The following is a 24,932-nucleotide window of genomic DNA, read 5'->3' as shown; positions in this document are numbered from 1 at the left end:
TAAAAACAGGTGACGCAAAGGACAAACATCTAACCGACTCTATCGGAGTTCGGATCCGTACACTCACCTAGGGGATACTTCCATCCAGGAATCCCCTCGCCGAGGACAGGCGGCGCAGACGTGCGACAGGAGGTCCAAAATAACTTTTTGTAGACCGCACTCTTTATTTCGAGCCTGTAATATGCCTTTTTTCCTCCGCCTTCGACCCCGGGCATGTCAAATAGCCGGGGTTGTGGTCTTTTTATTTATAAAGCAACCATTGGCATACCACTCAGGTCCCAGTAAACATAATCCGCATTTATCATTCGTTTCTTTTTCAAAAATGAATTTGGCTCCTATGGTTGTTTTACACACATACCTCGGCACAACCTGCCAGGGGCTCGGTATGGGAACAAATGAGTTGCCGACAAAGTTCGAACAACTTTATAGCGTACTTCGGCGTCGCGAGTTTGGCCTTATATGCACCAGCTCCGAATCATGTCTTGGGTCAATGGTTGGGTCGCCCGGCTCTTGTGCTTGCTACCTTACGTTCTGCTCTATCAGCTAGGGTAGTAAAGGGAGAACTACTGCGATTGTGCTTCCGGTTCATCTGGTCAAGCACCTTAGTAGAGAAAGCCGAAAACCGACTATCATGATGCTGCAAGAGCTGGTCAACCACTCGATGACTTATCAGAATCTTTCGCGATTCCCTTCGTATTATACAAAGGACCTTTTTCTTCAGGTCATATATGTAACGTACCATATTGGAATAAGCCGTACACATACCAGGGGCTATATCGTAGTCCCCCTATAAAACTCCTATGGCTAAGTGAAAGTGTTAACGCCCTATAGTCTGATTGCCTCGTTCACCGCATTGACACCTCCTTCACGGACCAAGACGTTGGGTCAAGAGTGCTCAGATGCTTTTCCGAACACCCCCGTATTTCCTACGAGGGGGCTGAAGCCGACGACTGGAAAACTTTCAGATCATATACAAACGGCCGCACAGGAGGAACAAAAGCCTTTTAGGCAAAACTAAAATATAGACTGATTATAAAAATTGTATTTTACAATTCGTATACACTTCACTCGAATATCATGTCGTTCGAACATTGACCCTCTATCAAGCGGGCAGCCTCTAAGACGTCCTCAAAATAATGCTCTGGTGCGTGATGGTCCTTGCCCTTGGGCGGACCCTTCGCCGCAACATCGATGGCCTTCATATTCCCCCAGTATGTCTTGACACGGGCAAAGGCCATCCGTGCACCTTCAATGCATGCAGACCGCTTAACGGCGTCGATACGTGGCACCGCATCAGCAAGCCGCTGCACCAAGCCAAAATAGCTATTCGGAATAGGCTCGGTCGGCCACAGCTGGATTATGACGTTCTTCATGGCAGCGCCAGATATCCTATGAAGCTCGGCCCATTGGGACATCTGTTCATTTAGCAGCAGAGGGCATTTTGATGCACCAAACTGTGACCAGAAAAGCTTCTCCGTTGCATATCCCTCTTGCGCTTGGTAAAACTGCGCCGCATCGGAAGAGCTCTTCGGCAAGTCCAAAAACACGTCTGGAGAGCTCCACACTTGGTTAAGCTAAGCATAATTCGGATCGCCGAACTTAGTCTGTAATAAAAAGGGCTTACCAGCTGCAATCTCCCTAGCTTGCCGGATCTCGTCACGGGCTGCTCTAGATTCGGACCGTGCTTCTTTCGCCTCTCGCAAGGCCTTGTCAAGTTCAGCCGTCTTGGCTTTATTCTCCTTCTCGAGGAATTCACAGCGGCTAGCGGCATTTTTTAGTTCAAGTGCCATCGTGGACATTTTCTCCTCGTCTTGGCGCCGAGCAGCCTATTCGGCCTTTAAATCGGCCGATGCCTTTTCGGCAGCCGCATTACTAAATCGGGCCTGCTCCTTGGCCCGGGCTAGCTCTGCCCGCAGAATCTCAACGGCGGCGGCACCATCTGCAGCCATGCACATACCAGTATGCAATTTTCAGTGTCACGCTTATGTTATAAACACGTATGTGTAATGACCGCTCCGAATACATACCTTGCGACTCGTCAAGACGCCTATTGATTAACGTAATATCATCCCCCGCAACATCAAGCTTCCGCTGCAGCTCGGCAACTTCTATAGTCCGGGCAGTCGTCAGGGGCGACACAGCCTGTGTTCCAATTAACCAGATTATTCCCTGAGCATATCTTTTTGATCCTCTGATTGCCTCCCATCGGAAGCCAACCCGAGTCTCAGGGGCTACTACCTATACACAAGTGCATATTGCAAATAAAATATAGTTGAAAAAATTACATCACAAACCTCGAAGCCTCTTAGCAGGCTCATGAAGGCTTCATTCAATCCGCTCTTCACAGACAGAATCCTCTCAACCACCGTACCCATCAAGGTACGCTGTTCCTCCGAGAAAGATGCCTTTCGCAGCATATCCCTCAACATATCGGGCGCTGCTGGGTCTCCGGAAGCCGTTGTGGGAGCACGACCATCCTTTGAAGGAACCTGTTCACTCATCGCCAGAATTCACCGCTGGTTGAAAACCGGATAGTCCGGGGCCTTCATTGTTGGCCCCCGAATCCCGGATGATCGGAGGCTCACCTTTGGGTACTGCCTCCTTCATCCCTTGAGCCGCTTGTCGATCAAGAAAAACCCTCCGAGACGACACTTCGGAGTCGTCCGCCCTATTGGGCGAGGAGGCCGGGGGAGGCGTCTCGCTTTCCATCATATCTGGGAGAAGATCTCCCGAAGAAGAGGATCGCTCAGGAACACTCTGCGTCGAACTGTTAAGACACACGTGAACATTACGTGTCACTCCGATAACAGGAAAGGAACAAGATGTGATTAAAGCACCCCGGATTTACTTACGATTTGGTCGAAGGCCTGTCCTCACGACGGAGCTGTTCAATGGCGGCGCCTTCCAATCCCGATCCGCCCGACGATGGCATCTTGCCCCTCTTGGGAGTCAGCTCCTCCCAACCTTCGGAGGTGGCCCTTTTCTTCCTGTATGGAGAAGGGATGCTTGCCTCTTCTTCACCTTTGTCTTCCAGCAAAGAAATGTCGATTTCCCCGGACTTGGTGTCTAATTTACCTCCGGAACGAAGGCCATCCCGGGTCTTCCCACTCTCCACCTTGCCCTCCCCTCCACCGGCGCCTGATACAATGCCGGTGCCAGCATCCTTGTTAGCACGGGGTCCGCTGAGTCTTCGGGAAGAGGGGACGGACACCTAATCCGTTCTGCTTTCTTTATCCAGCCCTGGAAAGAGATGGTCTGCTCAATGTCTTACCACAGGATACCTGATTATGAGGTGTTCGGCGGACGGATACTTACCGTGGTGTCCGGATGTTTGCAGTCAAGGCCGATGTCTTCAGTAGTATCCGGCCACTGCTTCCGTTTCCTGAAAAATAATTTCCACATCCCTTTGTGCGTAGTGCCGAAGAAGTGTTGAAGTGTCCGCGACCCTTCGGGATTAAACTCCCACATGCGGAGGGGTCGCCTCTGGCACGACAAGGTCCGATGAGCTAGCATTACTTGAATAACGTTGAAAAGATCAATGTCCCTCTCAAGGAGGCTCTTGATGCGGCTTTGAAGAGTCTGTACCTCATCAATTGATCCCCAGTCCAACCCCTTATTAATCCACGACGCGAGCTGGATCGGAGGGCTGGGCGAAATGCAGGCGCAGCCGCCCACTTGGAGCCACGGGGCTCGGTGATGTAGAACCACTCCCGCTGCCATAGGTCAGAGGACTCGGTGAAAGATCCTTTAGCCAAGGAGCGCTATTAAGCTTGCTCACGGTGGCGCCACCACACTCCGCCTGCTTCCCCCCAATCGTCCGCGGCTTTGCATGGAAGGTCTTGAGCCACAAGCCGAAGTGTGGAGGGATTCGAAGGAAGGCCTCGCACGTGACGATAAACGCCGAGATAAGCAGAACGGAGTTCGGGGCCAGATCATGAAAATCCAGCCCGTAGTAGAACATGAGCCCTCGAACAAAGGGATTAAGGGCAAAGCCTAAACCTCGGAGGAAGTGGGAGATGAACACGACCCTCTCGCCGGATCTGGGGGTAGGGATAACCCGCCCTTCGGCAGGGAGCCGATCGAGGATTTCTGCGGTCAGATATCTCGCCGCCCTAAGCTTTGCAATGTCCTCCTCTGTAACAGAAGAAACCACCCATCGACCAGGAAGGCCGGATCCGGACATGACTAAGGCTCGTGGGGGTCGAAACTTGGGTCTTAGGACTCGAGGTAGCGAGGGCCGAGGAAGAAGCAAACGTGGAAGAGAAAAAGGACGGGTGTGCGCCCGTTTATAAAGGCCGTGAGTATCTAAACGTCTACTCCTGGGCCTTAAAACTTGCCTGTTTCCAAGGAGTTGTACCACAGAGACGGTTGGGTTACCCACGTCTGTGTTGATGAGAATCCCTTAATAAGGGGGACACGATCTCGACTTGGATAAGACGTGCCAATAAAGCCGCCCCTCGAAACCCAGGGTTGCAGGCTAAAAACGGTTCGAAACTATGACCGGGCAGACGTAATGTCAAGTTGTAAAAAGTTGTCAGCAGATGGGACTCGTGGAATATTATATTCTCTCTGCGGTTGTGTGTGGTGCGTGTGTTACAGGTCCGGACACGTTCAATACGTCCGAAGACTATCTTGGAGTTCGGAAGGAGGAAACCGCCTTGTAATGCCGAAGACAGATCTATGCGCTGGATACCTTGTCATTGAAGCCAGGTTCAGGGGCTACTGAGGGATTCCTGGACTAAGGGGTCCTCGGGCGTCCGACCTGTTAGCCATGGGCTGGACTGATGGGCTGTGAAGATACGAAGACCGAAGACTGCACCCGTGTCCGGATGGGACTCTCCTTGGCGTGGAAGGCAAGCTTGGTGATCAAATATGTAGATTCCCTTCTTTGCAACCGACCTTGTGTAACCCTAGATCCTCCCGGTGTCTATATAAACTGGAGGACTTAGTCCGGAGAGGATATATTCATTACCATAGTCATACAAGCTAGGCCTCTAGGGTTTTAGCCATTACGATCTCGTGGTAGATCAACTCTTATAATACTCATATTCATCAAGATCAATCAAGCAGGAAGTAGGGTATTACCTCCATAGAGAGGGCCCGAACCTGGGTAAACATCATGTCCCCTGTCTCCTGTTACCATCGACCTTAGACGCACAGTTCGGGACCCCCTACCCGAGATCCGCCGATTTTGACACCGACAGTTGCCCTGAAGACAAGCCTAAAGACTGTCCCGGCAGGCTTGCCGGGCACGACGAGGGCGGATTACCCTGCCAAGGCTCCACCGCTCCACCTCACAGCAATGCAAGTCATCGATCGGTGCGGTGTCGAGCCCCCAAGTGACTAAGTGGCTGTTATTTGGCACGTGGCAGCCACTTCTAAAGGAAATCACCTCCAAATGACACCCGTCCAGAGATGTGTCACGCAGGCAGGTGAGAAGGTGGCCAAACGGCCCGGCAAAGCTAGCCGAGCTACGCTACAATGTGACACTAAGCGGCGCATTTAATGCATCTTGTCCTGTTTGCAGAGTTAGGTATGATAGCACTGTTTGCTATCTAATCAGTACGCAATGACTGATTTGCTATTGTGGTGAACCCTTGATCTAGAAAAGGAGGGCCGTGGCAACCATAGAAAGGATTGGGACCTTTTTTCACTCATACGCGCGTAGCTGCTCTCGCCCCGAGGCAACCTTGCCGGGCTAGAGAGTTGCGTCTCCACTACGATCCCCTCATCAATCCACCAAAGCAGGAGTAGGGTTTTATGCCTCGCGGCGGCCCGAACTTGGGTAAAGACTACCCGTGTGATCTCAGCCATGCTACTCTACGCTCTCCATTCTTTGTGCAATGCGCCCTTCCCCCTGCCGAACCACAAGGGGCAGATGGCCCCATAGGTAGCCATGTTTTCCCACGATAATGAAGGACATCGTCTTCACCTTCAACGAGCAAATCAACTTTCTCCAAAGCCAAATCTATGATCTCCAAAACCAAGTCTTTGAGTATGAGGCAAGGTTTAAAAGGTATGAGTTTGGCTGCCAGTTGCAGGACCCGTGAGACTCACTCCTCCTCTTATGATGGTGAGCCTTTGCCATGGAAACCTGAAGATAAGATCACGACTACTTCACTACCACCTTCTTCATCACCAAAGGAGACTTGAGTACTGGGTATGGGCACTCCCCTTGGCTTGTGCCAAGCTTGGGGGAGGTGCCCCGGTATCGTATCACCACCGCTATCTTTTGCCTTTATTTATTTTAGTTCGATCCTTAGTTATCTTTTGCATTAGTTGAATAAAAATTTAGTTCGATTTTTCTTCGAGTGTTTGCTTAGTGACCTACCTATCCTTGTAATCGTGTGCAAGATATATAATAAAGACTAGTTTGAGTTTTGCTTTCTTTATTTTCATGTTCAATAAAAAGAAAGGGAAATAAATGAAAAAGATCATATGCTAAACTTATGGTAAGTAATGACATCACATAAGGAAGAGTATAAATAGTAAAATTTATTGGAGATTGACAAACATAGCATTGGTCAATGATGCAATTCATGAAAGAATTAATAAGGGAAGAGAAGATTCACATGCTAATACACTATCTTGGACATCTTTTATGACTGTGAGCCCCCATCAAAATATTATATGCCAAAATTGTTGACGTTGGACAAGACAACATAATGATTTATGTTTGTTCATATTCTCATAGAAGTTATATTGGCATAGATCCTTTAACATGTGGTGCTTGCCCCCTATCTCTGCTAGCCAAAAATTCTGCACTAAATAGAGATACTACCTGTGCATCCAAAAACCCTTAAACCCAAATCTTGCTTTGAGAGTCCACCATACCTACCTATGGATTGAGTAAGATCCTTCAAGTAAGTTGTCATCGGTGCAATAAGGCAATAAAAATGCTTCTAAATGTGTTAGATCATTTAGTGTAAGAGAAAATTGAGCGTTGCACGAACTTGTGATGGCAAAATAATAAGGGCGACAGACTGCATAATAAAGGTTGCTATCACAAGGGGCAATATAACATGACGTTCTTTTGCACTAAGAGATTGAGCATACAACCAAAAAGTGCATGGCAACCTTTGCTTCCCTCTGTGAAGGGCCTATCTTTTACCTTATGTATTTACTTTTATGCAAGAGTCAAAGTATTATTCCCTATTCCTTTTTATTTTCTCTTTTGCAAGCATCATGTGGCAAGGAAAGATCTAGGCACATATATCCAGTTGAATATGGGTGGGCATGAGTTATTATTGTTGACATCACCCTTGAGGTGAATACGTTGGGAGGCGAAACTATAAGCCCCTATCTTCCTATGTGTCTGGTTGAAACTTTTTGCCCATGGGTATGCGGTGAGTGTTAGCAATCATAGAAGACTATATGATGGTTGAGTATGTGGACTTGCCAAAAGGCTCCGATACGAGACCCTTCCTGAAAACAGGATGAATTGTAGTTGCAAAGTTGACAGAGAACATAGTTTGTTGGTTTTCAATAGAGTTTATGCTTTATACTTCGATGTTGTGATGAATTATTACTTGTTCTTGAGAAGTTTATGATAAAATTTATATGATAAAAGTTCTATGATAAAGTTTGTTGCTGTTATAATAATATAAATATGATGCTTCTATGCCCATATTTTGTTTTTATCGACACCTTTCTCTCTAAGCATGTGGACATGTTTTTCGATTTCGGTTTTCGCTTGAGGACAAGCAAGGTCTAAGCTTGGGGGCGTTGATATGTCCATTTTGCATCATGTTTACCTACTGTTATTTACTATGTTTTCATGCATAATGCCTTTTGGAGTAATTCTAATGCCTTTTCTCTTATAATATGCAAGGTTTACACAAAGAGGGAGAATACCGGCAACTGAAATTCTAGACCTGGAAAAGCTACGTCAGAGTTACCTATTCTGCACATCTCCAAATGAGCTGAAAATTTACGGAGAATTATTTTGGAATATATGAGGAATATTGGAGCAAATAACCACCAGAGGGGCCCCACCAGGCGGGCACAACCCACCTGGGCGCGTCAGGGAGCCCAGGCGTGCCCTGGTGGGTTGTGCCCTTCTCGGCCCACCTCCGGTGCCCCTCTTCTGGTATGTAAGTCATTTTTACCTAGAAAAAAATAAGGAGAGGACTTTCGAGACGAAGTGCCGCCGTCTTGAGGCGGAACTTGGGCAGGAGCACTTTTGCCCTCCAGCGGAGCGATTCCGCAGGGGGAAATCATCGTCATCATCACCAACAACTCTCTCATCTTGGGGAGGTCAATCTTCATCAACATCTTCAACAACACCATCTTCTCTCAAACCCTAGTTCATCTCTTGTGTTCAATCTTTTCACCAGAACCTTAGATTGGTGCTTGTGGGTGACTACTAGTGTTGATTACATCTTGTAGTTGATTACTATATGGTTTATTTGGTGGAAGATTATATGTTCAGATCCATTATGCTATTTAATACCCCTCTGATCTTGAGCACGATTATCATTTGTGAGTAGTTACTTTTGTTCTTGAGGCCAGGGAGAAATCTTGTTGCAAGTAATCATGTGGACTTGATATGTGTTCGATATTTTGATGGTATGTATGTTGTGATTCCCTTAGTGGTGTCATATGAACGTTGATTACATGACACTTCACCATATTTGGGTCTAAGGGAATGCATTGTGGAGTAGTTATTAGATGATGGGTTGCTAGAGTGTCAGAGGCTTAAACCCTAGTTTATGCGCTATTCCGTAAGGGACCGATTTGGATCCAAAAGTTTAATGCTATGGTTAGATTTTATCTTAATACTTTTCTCGTAATTGCAGATGCTTGCGAGGGGGTTAATCATAAGTAGGAGGCTTGTTCAAGTAAGAACTGTTGGGGAACGCATTATTTCAAAAAGTTTATCTACGATCACACAAGATATATCTAAGTGATGCATAGCAACGCGACGGGAGAGTGTGTCCACGTACCCTCGTAGACCGAAAGCGGAAGCGTTTAGTAACGCAGTTGATGTAGTCAAACATCTTCACGATCCAACCGATCCAAGTACCAAACGTACGGCACCTCTGTGTTCAGCACACGTTCAGCAGATGTTCAACATGATGACGTCCCTCGAGCTCTTGATCCAGTTGAGGACGAGGGAGAGTTCCGTCAGCATGACGGCATGGCGATGGTGATGATGAAGTTACCAGTGCAGGGCTTCGCCTAAGCACTACGACGATATGACCAAGGTGTGTAACTGTGGAGGGGGGCACCGCACACGGCTAAGACAAATCTTGGTGTACCTTTGGGGTGCCCCCTGCCCACGTATATAAAGGAGGGAGGGAGAGAGGCCGGCCCTCCTAGGGGCGCGCCAAGTGTAGGGAGTGCCTTTCCTTTTCGGAGTGGGAAAGATGGAAAGGAGGGAGAGGGAGAAGGAAAGGGGGGCCGCGCCCCCACCCCTTGTCCAATTCGGTTTGGGCAGGGGGGAGGCGCGCGCCACCTTGTGGCCCTTCTTCCCTCTCTCCACTAAAACCCAATAAGGCCCATTATCTTCCCCCGGAGAATTCCGTTAACTCTCCGGTACTCCGAAAAATACCCGAATCACTGGAACCATTCCGATGTCCGAATATAGCCTTCCAATATATGAATCTTTACCTCTCGACCATTTCGAGACTCCTCGTCATGTACGTGATCTCATCCGGGACTCCGAACAAACTTCGTTCATCAAATCACATAACTCATAATACAAATCGTCATCGAACGTTAAGCGTGCGTACCCTACGGGTTTGAGAACTATGTAGACATGACCGAGACACATCTCCGGTCAGTAACCAATAGCGAAACCTGGATGCTCATATTGGTTCCTATATATTCTACGAAGATCTTTATTGGTCAAACCGCATAACAACATACGTTTTTCCCTTTGTCATTGGTATGTTACTTGTCCGAGATTTGATCGCCGGTATCATCATACCTAGTTCAATCTCGTTACCGGCAAGTCTCTTTACTCGTTCCGTAATGCATCATCCTGCAACTAACTCATTAATCACATTGCTTCCAAGGCTTATAGTGATGTGCATTACCGAGAGGGCCCAGAGATACCTCTCTGATACATGAACTGACAAATCCTAATCTTGATCTATGCCAACTCAACAAGCACCATCAGAGACATCTGTAGAGCATCTTTATAATCACCCAGTTACGTTGTGATGTTTGATAGCACACAAAGTGTTCCTCCAGTATTCAGGAGTTGCATAATCTCATAGTCAGAGGAACATGTATAAGTCATGAAGAAAGCAATAGCAATAAAACTAAACGATCATTATGCTAAGCTAATGGATGGGTCTTGTCCATCACATCATTCTCTAATGATGTGATCCCGTTCATCAAATGACAACACATGTCTATGGTTAGGAAACATAACCATCTTTGATTAACGAGCTAGTCAAGTAGAGGCATACTAGGGACACTCTGTTTTGTCTATGTATTCACACATGTACTAAGTTTCCGGTTAATACAATTCTAGCATGAATAATAAACATTTATCATGATATAAGAAAATATAAATAACAACTTTATTATTGCCTCTAGGGCATATTTCCTTCAAGAACAACACCTAAGCACAGGTCCACCAGCATATCAAATTATCAAAGTAGCGAACACAAATCGAATCAACGTGATGAAAGTGACTAGATGAAATTCCCGTGTACCCTCAAGAACGCTTTGCTTATCATAAGAGACCATTTTGGCATGTCCTTTGTCACAAAAGGATTGGGCTACCTTGCTGCACTTTATTTACCGTTACCGTTACTTGCTCATTACAAAATATCTTGCTACCAAACCATCTGTTGCCGACAATTTTAGTGCTTGCACAAATTACCTTCCTGAAAACCACTTGTCATTTCCTTCTGCTCCTCGTTGGGTTCGACACTCTTACTTATCGAAAGGACTATGATTGATCACCTATACTTGTGAGTCATCAATGTGCCTGCTCCTGATGATGTTCGAACGCGGCGCATGGCTAAAGAAGAATCACTGTGAAATCCTTTGGAGACTTCCCCTCTGTTTCCTGTCAAAACCAATGCGAATGGATTAGCTTTTAATGAGCAGCTTCATCACTCAAAGCTTGCATTTTTCGGAAATGGTCCATATGAAGGGGAGAGAACATCTTTGTCACCCAAGTAATGGACACATGAACATGATGTCTACTATGCGCGGATTTTGTACTTTAAGAATCGCATATTCAAGCACAAGGTCCTAGATTTTGCTAAACTCGAAAGACTGCTCTGCTTCCACCGAACCATTGAACAGATCGACTAAGTCTTTCTGAAGGGAGTCACTCCAACAAACCGTCATGAAACCATTGGTGGCATTGTGGCTTCATGCTATATATCTTGGCATTTGGTTTGATTTGCCTGACCTATTCATTCAGAACATGGCCTATGCAGCTGTAATGCTCAAGTTTTGAAGCCATATGCCATGGGTTATGCATGCCATCGAGCAACTCACAAGAAAGAAGTTCTTTTGCCCAAATGTGTCGAAAGTTTTCACTCCACCTGTCTGCAACACTCTTCAGATTGTCAAATACATCGACAAAGGAAATATGCCTGTTGATGCTGCTGGTTTTGCTTCAGCACAAGCATCGAAGGCAAAGAAGGCCACCGTTGAAATTCCTAGAGAAGAAAACCCTTTGCTTTATGAGATTTGTCTACGCACTCAGCATGCCCTTGAAACTCACATAAAGCTTGACCACATGGAGAAAGTGGAAATGATGACATAGATAAATTTGCTTCATAGTTATGCTCCTCAAGCTCTTCTGCTGGAAAAGGAACAGAAGAAGCGTTCCTGGACTCTTTTGCGCAAGCATTATTCTCGCAATCAACTCAAAGCCAAGGACATTGAAAAATATCATGATTATCTGGAGTTGTTCGAAGTTCCTCGCATCCGAAGGCAAACACCAGTGCTGCCCTAGAGGTCTAGTTCAATCGATCTACTGTTTGTTGAACTGAGTGATGAAATCAAAGACACTGCATGCACCCCGTTCAACAAACTAGATGTTCCTCGCTCCGAAGATCCTGAAGCCACCTCCGAAGCCAAAGGTGGAAGCCCTGCTCCAGTGATGGGTGGTACTTTTACACTAATTTCACCTTTGTTTAAACCAACATATTTCAATTAAAAAGAGATATTCGCTCCGATATTGGTACTAATGACCAATGAATGCAAAGGATTCCACAAATCCTCTCTTTGATGTGTTTGCACAGAAAATGGGCTAAAAAGGGAAGAAATCACGTATGGAAATGGAATGGAAGAATAATGGAGGAGCAATGAATCATCAGGGGACATCTGCGAAGAAACAAGACAAAAGGCGGCATTCCATACGTCTGCAAGCGCCCGTATGAGCGCCTGTATGGCATGGATTTTGAGGCAGATCCTCCAACCCAACAACTTTCGTTAAAGGGACCCCGTTGAAATATGAACAGAGAGACGAGCACGAAGCACAGGAGGCAAGACCTCTTCACCATCATCATCCACAAACCCTAACCGCCGCCATCGCCATAGCAATCTCCACCACCACCATAGTGCTCATCCATCCCATTCATACTTGTAATCATGCATCGCACAAGGCATCCTTTGTAAAACATATTACAATATATCAATCTCAAGATGTGTTCTTCAATGTTTTCTTCCCGCGATATGATCTCCATGTGAGTACTTCGGTAAGGTATGGGTGGCATAAGCCTTGCAACCCGAGGTATTTGTTGAGGGGATCAATGGAAGACTTTGATATAACGCCCCGTATGTGTGAAATAAAATTGTTACATGAAGATGTCTCCTGTCTTGTCCGTGCTCTTCATCCCTGCAGGTACCCAGAATCATGGAGATCGAGCACCGGTGAGGCTAGGAGCAAGGAGACCATGAAGTGTTATACCGAACACTGGTGATAGTAAGGTTTAGTAGGGTAACATGGATCCTATCCCTGGGGAGAAATGAGGTGTAGTCATTAAACACCCAAAGCTCTTGTCTGATTTCATTATCTTAATTATCGAGGTAACCCCGCGTGACGGATAGGGCATGCGGTAGGACAACTAATTCTTGATGCGGGACTCGTGTCGGTCAAGATGTCATTTGGACACATCCCCCACTTCGATCCGTAACAAGCACATCTCGACGGGTGACTTCCAGCATAGAAACTAATATTATATTTGATCCCATCGCAAATACAAGGTTGTAAGCATAAGACCTCATTCCCGTACCTCTTTTTATTATAAGTGTTTGAATCACTATTTGCTTGTTGATCCAGTCAAAAGCTAGATTTGACACTTCGGCAAAAGCTTGCTAGAGACCATCACTTCAAGGGAATCTTCCTCTCGTGGGTTCGATAACCGAGGGTCACCTATGGGGAAATAGGTGTGGGATACTCTTTTATGTTCCATTACCAGATCAATAAAAATGAGATATCAAGCCATTTTTCTGGCGTCGTTCCCTAGTCTTTGCCTTTACAGTTTTTGTTAAAGTTAATTTTCAGTTTTTGTCTTTAATTTGTTAGAGTTTTTGTTCCATTATCCTCATTGCTGCACAGAAGAATTATGTCCTTGATGCACCGCTAGGTGACAGACCTGCTGCAGGAGCTACTATAGATGTGATGAACGTCTGGTAGGCTCGATCTGATGACTACTCGATAGTTTAGTGTGCCATGCTTTACAGCTTAGAATCAGGACTTCAAAGACGTTTTAAACGCCATGGAGCATATGAGATGTTCCAAGAGCTGAAATTGATATTTCAAGTAAATGCCCGGGTTGAGAGATATGAAGTCTCCAACAAGTTCTACAGTTGTAAGATGGAGGAGAACAGTTCTGTCAGTGAACACAGACTCAAAATGTCTGGGTATCATAACCACTTGACTCAACTAGGAATTGATCTTCCAGTTGAGAGTGTTATTGACAGAGTTCTTCAGTCACTGCCACCAAGCTATAAAGGCTTCATGATGAACTATAATATGCAAGGGATGACGAAGACGATTCCCGAGCTCTTCGTGATGCTGAAATCGGCGGAGGTAGAAATCAAGAAGGAGCATTAAGTGTTGATGGTTAACAAGATCACTAGTTTCAAGAAAAAGGGCAAGGGAAAGAAAGGGAACTTCAAGAAGAATGGCGAGCAAGTTGCCGCTCCTGTGAAGAAGCCCATAGCTGGACCCAAGCCTGAAACTGAGTGCTTCTACTGCAAAGGAAATGGTCACTAGAAGCGGAACTACCCCAAATACTTGACGGGTAAGAAGCATGACAATGTAAGCAAAGGTATATTTGATATACATGTTATTGATGTGTACCTTACTAATGCTCGTAGTAGCGCCTGGGTATTTGATACTGGTTCAGTTTCTCATATTTGTAACTCAAAACAGCAGCTGTGAAATAAACGAAGATTGGCTAAGGACGAGGTGACGACGCGCGTCGGGAATGGTTCCAAGGTCAATGTGATTGCCGTTGGCACCCTACCTCTACATCTACCATTGGGATTAGTTTTAGACCTCAATAATTGTTATTTGGTGCCAGCGTTGAGCATGAACATTATATCTGGATCTTGTTTAATGCAAGACCATTATTCATTTAAGTCAGAGAATAATGGTTGTTCTATTTATATGAGTAATATCTTTTATGGTGATGCACCTTTGATGAATGGTCTATACTTGTTGAATCTCGATCGTAGTGATAAACACATTCATAATATTGATGCCAAAAGATGCAAAGTTGATAATGATAGTGCAACATACTTGTGGCATTGCTATTTAGGTCATATTGGTGTAAAGCGCATGAAGAAACTCCATGCGGATGGACTTTTGGAATCACTTGATTATGAATCGTTTGATACTTGCGAACCATGCCTCATGGGTAGGATGACTAAAACTCTGTTCTTCGGAACAATGGAGTGAGATAATGACTTATTGGAAATAATACATACTGATGTATACAGTCCAATGAGTGTTGAGACACGCAGCGGGGATCATTATTTTCTAACCTTCACAGATGATTTAAGTAGGTATGGGTATATCTACTTGATGAAACACAAGTCTGAAACATTTGAAAAGTTCAAAGAATTTCATAGTGAAGTGGAGAATCATCGTAACAAGAAAATAAAGTTTCTACGATCTGATCGCGGAGGCGAATAGTTGAGTTACGAGTTTGGCCTTCATTTAAAACATTGTGGAATTGTTTCACAACTCACGGCACCTGGAACACCACAGCGTAATGGTGTGTCCGAACGTTGTAACCGTACTTTATTAGATATGGTGCATTCTATGATGTCTCTTACCGATTTGCCTTTATCATTTTGGGGTTATGCATTAGAGACAACCGCATTCACGTTAAATAGGGCACCGTCTAAATCCGTTGAGATGACACCATATGAACTATGGTTTGGCAAGAAACCTAAGCTGTTGTTTCTTAAAGTTTGGGGATGCCACACTTATGTCAAAAGGCTTCAGCCTGATAAGCTCGAACCAAAATCGGAGAAGTGCGTCTTCATAGGATACGCTAAAGAAACTATTGGGTACACCTTCTACCACAGATCCGAAGGCAAGATCTTTGTTGCTAAGAATGGGTCATTTCTAGAGAAGGAGTTTCTCTCGAAAGAAGTGAGTGGGAGGAAAGTAGAACTTGATGAGGTAATTGTACCTTCTCTCGAATTGGAAAGTAGCACATCAGAGAAAAACATCCCCGTGATGCCTGTACCAACTAGAGAGGAAGGTAATGATAATGATCGTGAAACTTCAGATCAAGTTACTACTAAACATCGTAGGTCGACCGGAGCACGTACCACACTAGAGTGGTACGGTAATCCTGTTCTGGAAGTCATGTTGTTAGACAACGGCGAACCTACAAACTATGAAGAAGCTATGATGAGTCCATATTCCAACAAATGGCTTGAGGCCATGAAATCTGAGATAGGATCCATGTATGAGAACAAATTATGGACTTTGGTGGACTTGCCTGATGATCAGCAAGCCATTGAGAATAAATGGATCTTCAAGAAGAAGACAATCGCTGATGGTAATATCACTGTCTATAAAGCTCGACTTGTCGTGAAAGGTTTTTGATAAGTTCAAGGGGTTGACTACGATGAGACTTTCTCACCCATAGCGATGCTTAAGTCTGTCCAAATCATGTTAGAAATTGCCGCAGTTTATGATTATGAAATATGGCAAATGGATGTCAAAACTGCATTCCTTAACGAGTTTCTTAAGGAAGAGTTGTATATGATGCAACCAGAAGGTTTTGTCGATCATAAAGGTGCTAACAAAGTGTGCAAGCTCCAGCGATCCATTTAGGGACTGGTGCAAGCATCTCAGAGTTGGAATATATGCTTTGATGATGTGATCAAAGCATATGGTTTTATATAGACTTACGGTGAAGTTTGTATTTACAAGAAAGTGAGTGGGAGCTCTGTAGCATTTCTGATATTATACGTGGATGGCATATTATTGATTGGAAATGATATAGAATTTCTGGATAGCATAAAAGGATATTTGAATAAGTATTTTTCAATGAAAGACCTCGGTGAAGCTGCTTATATATTGGGCATCAAGATCTATAGAGATAGATCGAGACGCTTAATAGGACTTCCACAAAGCACATACCTTGACAAAGTTCTGAAGAAGTTCAAGATGGACCAGTCAAAGAAAAGGTTCTTGCCTGTGTTACAAGGTGTGAAATTGAGTCAGACTCAAAGTCCGACCACAACAGAAGATAGAGAGAAAATGAAACTCATTCCCTATGCCTCAGTGATGTCTACTACACAACTTGTTCTTGTAGACTCGTGTTGGGCCTCCAAGCGCAGAGTTTTGTAGGACAGTAGCAAATTTCCCTCAAGTGGATGACCTAAGGTTTATCAATCCGTGGGAGGTGTAGGATGAAGATGGTCTCTCTCAAACAACCCTGCAACCAAATAATAAAAGTCTCTTGTGTCCCCAACACACCAAATACAATGGTAAATTGTATAGGTGCACTAGTTCGGTGAAGAGATGGTGATACAAGTGTAGTAATGATAGTAGATATTGATTGTGTATAGTAACAATAAAAAACAGCAAGGTAGCAAGTAACAAAAGTGAGCACAAACGGTATTGCAATGCTTGAAAATGAGTCCTAGGGTCCATACTTTCGCTAGTGCAAGCTCTCAACAATGCTAATATAATTGGATCATATAACCATCCCTCAAGGTGCGATGAAGAATCACTCCAAAGTTCTTATCTAGCGAAGAACATAAGAAGAAATTGTTTGTGGGGTACGAAACCACCTCAAAGCTATTCTTTTCGATCAATATATCCTAGAGTTCGTACTAAAATAACACCAAGCTATTCTTTCTGATCGATCTAACCAAGAGTTCGTACCAAAATAACACCATATGATACACATCATCAACTCTAATGTCGCATAGATACTCCAATGTCATCGCGAGTATCCGTGAGTTGATTATACAATATGCATCAAAACAATTTCAGATTCATAATACTCAATCCAACACAAAGAACCTCAAAGAGTGCCCCAAGATTTCTACCGGAGAAACAAAGACGAGAACGTGCATCAACCCCTATGCATAGATTACCCCAATGTCACCTCGGGAATCTGCGAGTAGAGTGCCAAAACTCATATCAAGTGAACCAATATGATACCACATTGTCACCATGGGTATTGATAGCAAGACATACATCAAGAGTTCTCAAATCCATAAAAGTATTCAATCTGATAAAATGAAATCTCAAAGGGAAAACTCAATTCACAACAAGATAGAGAGGGGAAAACACCATATGATCCGACTATATTAACAAAGGCTGCGATACATCAAGATCGTGACATCTCAAGAACACGAGAGAGAGAGATTAAACACATAACTACTGGTACAAACCCTTAGCCCCGAGGGTGTACTACTCCCTCCTCATCATGGTGGCCGCCGAGATGATGAAGATGGCCACCGGTGATGATTTCCCTCTCTGGCAGGGTGCCAGAACGGGTCTAGATTGGTTTTTTGTGGCTATAGAGGCCTGTGGCGACGGGACTTCTGATCTAGGGTTATTTCTGATGGTTTCTCTATTTATAGGATTTTTTGGCGTCAGTTTCACGCGAAGATGGACCTCGAGGTGAGGACAACCCACCGGGGCAAGCCGGCCCCCTCAGGCGCGCCCTGGTGGGTTGTGTCCTCCTCGTGGCTTTTCTGGTCCTCCCACGAAGCTTTGAGGGTCTCTTTTGTTACAAAAAAATCATCAACAAGTTTCAGCTCATTTGGAGAACTTTCATTTCTGCACAAAAAGCAACACCACGATAGTTCTGCTAAAAACAACATCAGTCTGGGTTAGTTCCATGCAAATCATACCAAAACCATATAAAATTATTGTAAACATGGCTTGAATACTTCATAAATTATAGATACGTTGGAAACGTGTCACTCAGCCACATGTTCTATTATGTATGTCATGCTGTGTACCAGACCTGATGTGTGTCTTGCCATAAGTTTGGCAGGGAGGTACCAAAGTAATCCAGGAGTGGATCACTGGACAATGGTCAAGAATATACTGATGTACCTGAAAAGGACCAAGGATATGTTTCTCGTTTATGGAGCTAACGAAGATCTCGTCGTAAAGGGTTACGCGATGCTAGCTTCGACGCAGATCCGGATGACTCTAAGTCACAAACCGGATACATATTTATATTGAATGGTGGAGCTATCAGTTGGTGCAGTTCCAAGAAGAGCGTCGTGGCGGGATCTACGTGTGAAGCGGAGTACATAGCTTCTTCAGAAGCAACACATGAAGGAGTCTAGATGAAGGAGTTCATATCCGACCTGGGTGTAATACCTAGTGCATCGGGCCCAATGACAATCTTTTGTGACAACACTGGAGCAATAGCCTTAGAAAAGGAATCCAAGTTTCATAAGAGAACCAAACACATCAAGAGACGCTTCAACTCCATTCTTGAAAAGGTCAAGGATGGAGATATAGAAATTTGCAAAGTAAATAGGGATCTGAATGTGGCAGATCTGTTGACTAAACCTCTTCCCCGGGCAAAACTGATCAGCACCAAGACTCCATGGGTGTTAGATTTATTACTATGTAATCTAGATTATTGACTCTAGTGCAAGTGGGAGACTGTTGGAAATATGCCCTAGAGGCAATAATAAAGTGGTTATTATTATATTTACTTAATCATGATAAAGGTTTATTATTCATGCTAGAATTGTATTGACCGGAAACTTAAATACATGTGTGGATACATAAACAAATACCGTGTCCCTAGTAAGTCTCTACTAGACTAGCTCGTTGATCAAAATATGGTTAAGGTTTCCTAACCATAGACATGTGTTGTCACTTGATAACAGGATCACATCATTAGGAGAATGATGTGATGGACAAGACCCATCGGTTAGCTTAGCATATGATCATTCAGTTTATTGCTACTACTTTCTTAATGTCAAATACATATTCCTTCGACCATGAGATCATGTAACTCCCGGATACCGGAGGAATACCTTGTGTGCTAACAAACATCACAACATAACTGGGTGATCATAAAGATGCTCTACAGGTATCTCCGAAGGTGTTTGTTGAGTTTGCATGGATCGAGATTGGGATTTGTCACTCTGTGTATCGGAGAGGTATCTCTGGGCCCTCTCGGTAATACAACATCACAAGAAGCTTCTAAGAAAAGTGAGTAAGGAGTTAGTTACAAAATGATGTATTACAGAATGAGTAAAGAGACTTGCCAATAACGATATTGAACTAGTATGGAGATACCGACGATCGAATCTTGGGCAAATAACGTACCGAAACACAAAGGGAACTACGTATGTTGTCATAAAGGTTCGACCGATAAAGATCTTTGTAGAATATGTAGGAACAAATATGGGCATCCAGGTCCCGCTATTGGTTATTGACCGGAGAAGCGTCTCGGTCATGTCTACATCATTCTCGAACCCGTAGGGTCCGCACGCTTAACATTCGTTGACGATATAGTATTATATGAGTTATGTGAATTGGTGAACGAATGTTGTTCGGAGTCCTGGATGAGATCACGAACATGACGAGGATCTCCGGAATGGTCTGGAGGTAAAGATCGATATATAGGACGATACTATTTGGTCTCCGGAAAGGTTTTGGAATGCACCGGTATTTATCAGATCACCGGTAGGTGTTTCGGGAGGCCATGATACGTCTCCAACGTATCTACTTTTTATCACGGTTTTCCTCTTGTTTTGGACTCTAATTTGCATGATTTGTATGAAACTAACCCCGGACTGACGCTGTTTTCAGCAAAACTACCATGGTGTTGTTTTTGTGCAGAAATGAAAGTTCTCGGAATGGAACGAAACTTTGCGAGGACTTTTTATATCAATAATAAGAATTTCTAGAGCCAAGAACCACCAGAGAGGGGCCCCTGGGTGGGCACAACCCACCAGGGCGCGCCCCCTCTCCTGGCACGCCCAGGTGGGTTGTACCCACCTGATGGCCCCGCCGACGACCCCCGTGATACTATAAAATCACATATTTCCAGAAAAAATGAGGAAAAAAGAATTATCGCGATCCACGAGACGGAGCCGCCGCTAGGCCCTGTTCTTCCTCGGGAGGGCAGATCTGGAGTCCGTTTGGGGCTCCGGAGAGGGGGGTCTTCGTTCTTCGTCATCACCAACCCATCTCTATCACCAATTCCATGATGCTCCCCACCGGGAGTGAGTAATTCCTTTGTAGGCTCGCTGGTCGGTGAGGAGTTGGATAAGATTCATCATGTAATCGAGTTAGTTTTGTTAGGGCCCGATCCCTAGTATCCACTATGTTCTTAGATTGATGTTGCTATGACTTTCCTAGGCTTAATGCTTGTCACTTTGGGCCCGGGTGCCATGAACTCAGATCTGAACTGTTTATGAATTCATCATTATATCCATGTTTTAGATCCGATCTTGCAAGTTATAGTCACCTACTACGTGTTATGATCCGGCAACCCCGGGGTGACAACAACTAGGCCCACTCCCGGTGATGACCGTAGTTTGAGGAGTTCATGTATTCACTATGTGTTAATGCTTTGTTCCGATTCTCTATTAAAAGGAGGCCTTAATATCCCTTAGTTTCCAATATGGACCCCGCTGCCACGGGAGGGTAGGACGAGAGATGTCATGCAAGTTATTTTAATAAAGCACGTATGACTATTTACAGAATACATGCCTACATTATATCGATGAACTGGAGCTAGTGCCGTATTGCCCTAGGTTATAACTGTCACATGATGAATATCATCCAACAAGTCACCAATCCAATGCCTATGAATTTATCCTTATTGATCTTGCTGCGTTACTATTGCTATCATCACTGTTATACTTGCTACAAAATTACTGCTATCACTGTTACTGTTACCGTTGCTGCTGTCACTACTATCAAAACTATAAAACTACTTTGCTACTAATCACTTTGCTGCAGATAATTAATCTCCAGGTGTGGTTGAATTGACAACTCAGCTGCTAATACCTTCAAATATTCTTTGGCTCCCCTTGTGTCAAATCTATAAATTTTGGTTAAATACTTCACCCTCGAAAACTGTTGCGATCCCCTCTACTTGTGGGTTATCAAGACCTTTTTCTGGCGCCGTTGCCGGGGAGCATATCTATATTTGTTGAGTCACTTGGGATTATTATCATATTATCACTATGAAGAATCTGAAGGATCCTAAGGCTAAGATATTCCCTCAAGTACGAGGGGAGGTAAGAAACTGCCATCCAGTTCTACTTTAGATTCACGTTCTGTTTTGAGTAAACTTGCAACACCACCACATGCTATCAATTCTGATATGTCACAAGTTATTGATGATGCTACTTCTACTATGAATGATGCTTATGATGTTCGAGGAACTTCATCGAAGAATATCTGCGTTGTAGAGAAGAATGAGCTACATCTGTTGAAAAGATGTAGGCGAGAAGATTGATGTGAAGGAGTTATCCCCACGAAAACTTATTGCTGATATGAAGCAATTGGTTTGGTGATTCCGTCCGAAGAAATTGACTGCAGCGAATGGAAGTCGAAGACAAAGTGAAGACGTAGTATTCATTTCGTTGTTCTTCTTCCATTCATTTGAGTCATAGGACCTCTGTACTATTAAGAGGGGTATAGGTTCTCGAAGCTTAGATCCATTGTGATGCTTAGCCCAAAACCTATGCAAGACTGAGAGAAATCTCTTTATGTTTTGAATAATTACCTGCCAGCAGTAGACGTTGTTCTTCATGCTGCAGGAGATATCTTTCGAACTGAGGAGTTAACATTACTTGCTCCGCAAGGAATGTTACCATTGTGCTCAATTTCCGACCGTTGGACTCGTGTCATTTGGCCATTGGTTGCTCCACATGTCCAATTTGGTCTTTTCCCCTCTAGGGAAGGCTGTGACTGTATATAGCCACCCCGCTCCAACGTTGCCCGTTGGCTGCTTCGCTCAAGATGTTTGAGAAGATTTATTGAGCATCCCCTCTCCGAGTGATTTGAATTTAAGATCCATCGAGAGAAAAATCAAGAGCCAAAACTTGGACAGTGGTTGAGCATCACAGTAGTTCTAAGTTAAGAGTTCTTGTACCGATTACTCTTGAGAGCTGCGCACTCTCTAGACGGATAGGTGTCGGCTAGAGTGTTCAAGAGTCATTGTCTTTACCGAGCAAGATCTTCATCAACCAAAAGTCATTGTGGTTCATGAAGAGGCCTGTCGAAGGTTTGGAGATCGCCGACAAGCATCTACCACGAGTGAAGTCAGCTGGAGTCTGATCAGTTACGAGTTGATGGAGAATAGGGCGAAGAGAGTCTATCTTTTGTTAAATCACAACCCCTCCAACCAGACGTATTCCTTTGTCAAAAGGGCGAACTGGTCTACCAAATCCATCTATCGCCATTGAGCACCACTAGTTCACTTTACCTTACTGCATTACCTTCAACAGTTTACTTTCGTGCTCTGTGACGATAGTTTATCCGATCAATCATTGACTGGTGCATGTTATTTGTGTGTGTCTTCTCTGTCCTTCCCATCTGTTAAAGTTCATTGCTCACCCTGTTGCATTCTCATCATTTAGTTTAGTCGTCCTAGTTGTTTAAATTTCTCTCCGCATTTATCTTATCAATACTGGCATGCTTTCCCTGTGTCGCTTTATTTCATATCGTCACCTTTGTTTGTGCTTTTCCTTCATAGTTCATACCCAGTTTTCTCTCATGCTACTACATCTGTTCGCATATTGCATTACTATCATTATTGTCAAACCTGTGATATCCTATGCTCGAACTATTATTGCTTCCTACATCCATAGATACGTTCCTCAACAATGTACTTGATTAAGTTCATTTATACCAGACCTTATTTCCGCTGCTGTGTTTGGGATCAGTTCATAACATTCGTAAGAATTTTTGAATCTCCCAGTCACCACCTCTGGTCGATATACTCTCGGCCATAACAATTGGTGTCAGAGTAGGTTCTCCCTGTCTCTGTATATTAAAGTTCTAACAACCTTGGATTTTAGAGTATGTCGTATACAGGTAGATCCTCGCACTCTGAAAGGTTTCCTATCTTTGATGGAAATGACTATATCTACTGGAAAGAGAGAATGAGAATCAGACTTTCAACATAGAACTTTGGCAGATTGTGGAAAATGGATACACCATTCAGCACCCTGATGCTCCAAATTCTGATGACAAAGCTGTACTGCGGTTGGATGCAAATGCAAAAGTTATTATCTGTGAAAGTCTCTGGAAAGACATTTTCATTCGGTTCCAAAAGCTTGAAACTGCAAAGCACCTCTGGGATGCCATAAAAAATGCTCATGAAGAATTCATTACCAGAATAGAACCTCACACTGAAATGCTTCGTGCTATGTCTGCCGGTTTCAGAAGTCTCCATAAGGAAAGTGCTATGGAACTCACTGATCGATTGACTAATATTGTTGAAATACTTCATCAAAGAGGAGTAACATATATCACCGATAGAGATGTGGTCAACAAGCTACTGAGTGCTCTTGATGCAACCTTCAATCTAATCGTAGCTGAAATCAAGCAAAGACCAGACTATGAAGAACTTCACTACGTGGAGGTCATGACGCTGTTGGCTATTCACGCAGAAAGGATGGAACTTGAAAATGTATATCAAGAATCTTCTTCGGATAGTGAAGGGGAAATTCTTTCACACTATGGCAGTTCAAAAGAAGAAGATGTCGAGAATCAACACACTATCACAAGGGAACTAGAAATGCTCACAGAAAGGTTAAGTGATCTTAGAAGACAGAATCTATGTCTCAATTATGATGACAAATTTGACTTGCCTGGATCTTTAAGAAAGTTATCTCCGAAAGAAAGAAAGTGCTTCAAGTGCAAACAATTCGGTCACCTCATAGCAGATTGTCCTTGCTGGGATGGAAAACCTAGCAATAGATGGATGTATCTTCAGTGCAATGGATTCACTCGAATGGATCGTCACACTAAGCTCTCGAAGAAAAATGCATCTTTCTCACCCTCTTCGACAAGACCAGTCACTGATGTGCAAGCCAAAGCAACCATCGAATCTAAGATGAGGAGAATATCGTAGCTGGACAGAGTATGTGCAGAAATGGATATGGAATCTGAAGACGAGACATCCGAATCAGAATCAGAAGATGAAGAGCTTCACAGAAGGTTAGGAAGAAGCAATGCTTTTGTTGCTTATGAATCATCTGAGAAATCGCTCGAATCAGACACTGATGACAATGCTTCAAGTGATGATGAACCAATCGCATTCAGTCTCATGGCAAAGACCTCTAAGGATCAGGTATCAGCAAAACACCGAAAATCTATGACTAAATATTCTCCTGAATACATTGCCTATGCTAACTGGTCAATATTGCAAAATCACAGAAAGATGAGCTTGAAAAACTTGAGAAGAATCTTAGGAAAACCGAAGGATTACTAGTCGAAGAGATGGAGAAGAACCAAAAGTTGATAGAAG

The sequence above is a fragment of the Triticum aestivum genome, chromosome 5D (genome assembly GCF_018294505.1).
Source record: "Triticum aestivum cultivar Chinese Spring chromosome 5D, IWGSC CS RefSeq v2.1, whole genome shotgun sequence".
NCBI lineage: Eukaryota > Viridiplantae > Streptophyta > Magnoliopsida > Poales > Poaceae > Triticum > Triticum aestivum.
Note: the sequence above shows the minus strand (reverse complement) of the source record.